The sequence below is a fragment of the Aptenodytes forsteri genome, unplaced genomic scaffold (assembly GCF_000699145.1).
Source record: "Aptenodytes forsteri isolate BGI_AS27 unplaced genomic scaffold, ASM69914v1 Scaffold9, whole genome shotgun sequence".
In the NCBI taxonomy this organism is placed as follows: domain Eukaryota; kingdom Metazoa; phylum Chordata; class Aves; order Sphenisciformes; family Spheniscidae; genus Aptenodytes; species Aptenodytes forsteri.
The window spans coordinates 7,297,802-7,301,490 of NW_008796217.1; positions in this window are offsets into that span (position 1 = coordinate 7,297,802).

A 3,689-nucleotide genomic window follows, 5' to 3' on the forward strand; every position below is an offset into this window, starting at 1 on the left:
GGCACTTGGCCTTGTTGAACCTCATACAATTGGCCTCGGCCCATTGATCCAGCCTGTCCAGGTCCCTCTGCAGAGCCTTCCTACCCTCGAGCAGATCAACACTCCCGCCCAACTTGGTGTCACCTGCAAAATTACTGAGGGTGCACTCTGACACCCTCAGATCCCCTCGTCCAGATCATTGATAAAGATATTGAACAGAACTGGCCCCAGTCCTGAGCCCTGGGGAACACCACTCATGACCGGCCACCAACTGGATTTAACTCCATTCACCACAACTCTTTGGTCCCAGCCATCCAGCCAGTTTTTTTACTCAGCAAAGAGTACGCCTGTCCAAGCCATGAGCAAATGAGCAAATACAAATGGTCTTTATAGAAGCAGGCTGCTTAAAATAATCAAGGTCAGGGAAATTAAGGCACGTGAAATCTAAACTGTTTAATAGGCAATAATAGCTGAATCAGTATGCAACAAGATCTCCCAATGCATTAAAAATTGACAATTCTTGGTTGTCTAAGTGACAGCTTAAAAGATGCCTTAATCAAGAAAGGAAAAATTATTTATTGAACTTCTCAAATGTCAAATTAAGCTGCTTCACTAAACGTTCATTAACTGCCAAGAAAATTCTTATTAATTTTAAAGCACAATGAATGCACTCACACAGGTTTTATTTGACGCAAACTTCATTTCTTGCAAACCTATGTTTCCCTTCCTCTGATGAAGTGATATTAGCAAAGATCCTAGTATCTTTTTTATCAGATCAGATTTTAAGACACAGGAGAGATCTTATCCTTCTGCTCTGACCAAAATACTAACCCGAGTGTCACATTACCAGAGCCTTAAAGTCACCCTAACTTCCAGTATGTTTTACCATGCTTCACATTACACCTGTTTCAGATGGCAACACAGCAACATCTTACATGAAATAAATGTTTGCTGACTCATCTCCCCAGTCTGCTGGCAGATGGGAACATAACGCCCCAAACTTAACATATACACACTGAGCAGCCAGCAATTCAGAAGTTAAAAAAGCAGCATATTGCATAAATGCTGGCTGCTCCCTTCCTCTTGTGGTTTCCAGCTCCAACTCTGTTTGTTGTACTTGATGAGCTAGTAACAACTTGCTTGAGGCTCTGCTTAACAGACTCAGCCTTTATGCCCCACAAGGGAACATCTCACCTTTTTTTTTTCTCCAAATACAGAATTCTCCAGGCTTTCTCCCTGCCAAAACAATCTTCGAAAGCTATCCTGGTGCCAAATGACTGAAGGATATATGCAGTCAAGACCTGTTTCCACAGCTAGGAGTAGGAGTCTACAACTTGGTCCCCACTCACACATGGGATTTTGCTATCTTTTGTGTTAGTGGAGGCATAGCCTAAAGAATCCTCTTACCCATCCCTGCACAGTCAGTAAGGCTGCCCTTGTGGACAGTGGTGATAACGTCTGAGAGAAATTAGGCTCAATTAGCAACAAGCAAGATGAACCTCACAAGCACTCACTTTCAGATACATTAAGGGTGTTAAAAATCAATGTCACTGCCCAAGAGCGCTCCCACTGTGTTCACAGCCACAGCAGCCACTGCAAGGATAACTCTGTGCACTGGGAAACACATCCAAGTCTCCACTGCAACTGTGTCCACTTTGCCAGCTGCTCCAGTTGTGCAAAGCAAACACAACACTACTGCTGCAACAGGCAAGTGCCCTTCAGCCTTTCTCTCCCAGATGTTTTCCCATACAACCTTAACAAGATCCAGCTAAGAGCACATAAAATCACTACTGAAAGGAGAAAGACTGCACATACCAGCCCAGAAAGACCTGGTTTTAAGCGTGGATGCACACTTGCTAGAAAAAAAGCTTTCAGGAGGCAGCAAAGACCTTACCACCTCAGGAACCTGAGCCTCCTTTCTCCAATGGCTCCGAATACGGAGCAAAATCTTTCCCCAGATCCCAAGTCACCTAAATCCACAAATAATCAGGCTACAATCAACATCCCCAGCGAAGGCTACAGAGCAGCCCAACTTCCTTCACCATCCCACTGATGTGAAGTTCATTCACCAGGCAGAAAACACAGCAAATCACCAAAGGTAAAGGTAAGAAGAGGGGACAGGGAGAATAAAGAATTTCTGATGAGAGGAAAGTAGGTGGAAGTTACAGATGCTACTCACGAGGAAGGCAGAGGGACTGAAAAACCTGCAGCAGCAAGGCTGGGGACCATATTATCACTAGACTCATTCTGTCTTACCAGCACAAGCCAATGATTTTGGAAGGAAATTGGACTTTTGGCAGCATACTTTGAGCAATATTTGAACAAGAACACTCAGCTGAAGGGAACACCAGGATCTCAGTCTCAGTGACCACTAGAAGCTTATCTTTGGTGTTGTCTTGGCAGAGGATATTAAGATAAGCTGCATCTGAAGGGAATCACTTTTGGAGCTGCTGCCACTCATACAGTACTGCTGCCGCTACTCATACAGTACAGCCTTAAGCTACTGTGCACTCTAGAACATATCTACTGCATACTAGAGTTGTCATGTAACTTTACAAAGATCATTCAATTTACAGCAAATTAAGAAAAAGGGAATCATTGTCCTTAAATATTAAGTTTCTGGAGTTCTTATATTCTCTCAATTTCAAATATATTATTTTTGTTTGGAGATTTTCCACCAATAGAGTGCTAATGACTTAGGTCACCCATGAATGCCAGACACTGAACTTTTGGAGACAAGCTAGGAGACTTTCTCAACCTGGAAGTAAGAACTTTTTTAGTGTCTCATCCATGCTTAGGGTAAAACTAAAAGAAACCTACTAGATCCCAAGCCTTTTTGACTGTTTTCCTAAGAGATTCCCAATTTGGGATAGGTGGAGAAACTCTCATCAAGAATACTGATCTTGTGGGAGGAGGGACTGCCGCCTGGAAACACTTTTACTATTCTCTGACTTAGCAACCAGTTTCCACTCACAAGACCATGGAATTCCTCATTTCTTAACCTTGGAAATAATGGCATACCTAAAGCCTAAGCGTACCAAAATTTAACCTCTTCTCATTTTCCAAGTTTCTGAGGAGGTCCCGTTATTGTATTAGCCATAGGTCTTCCATGTTCCCAACTTTCATAAACATATAATCAACTTTTATTTTTCATTACATAATGATGCAAGGCCTTCCTGTTAATGCAGGCAAACAAGTTAACTTGATCATACATTTATAAAACAGGATTAACTTCTCCCTTCCTGAGACCTTTTGCTCCAAAGCAAATCACTGTTTTATTCTGGTGCCTGGGGTAAAAAAAAAAAAAAAAAGGAACCACTCTTTAAAGATCATTTATTTCAACAAAAATACTGTGCTGCAATGCCTTTATAATAATTGTTGCAAACTCTACACCTTATTAAACCGTTCTGGCTACATTACTGCTGCACTTTAACACAAGGAGGTTATAGATAGATATTCAACAGGCAGCCTTTCTGCTCATCTCCACACGTTACTGGGGAAGTGTCTGAGCCGGCGGGAGCCCTCCACGAAGGCAGCCCTACCCCTCCCGCACCTCGGCTGCGAGCCGACCCTGCCTCCCTCCTCAGCCCCGAGGTCCCTCTCCTCCCCGGGCCCGGTGGTAGCCACGGCGGGGAGGCCCCGGGAGCGCCCGCAAGCCGGCGGCCGGCAGGGAAAGGGGTTAAAAACCCCGAGCGCGGCAGAGAGCGAGG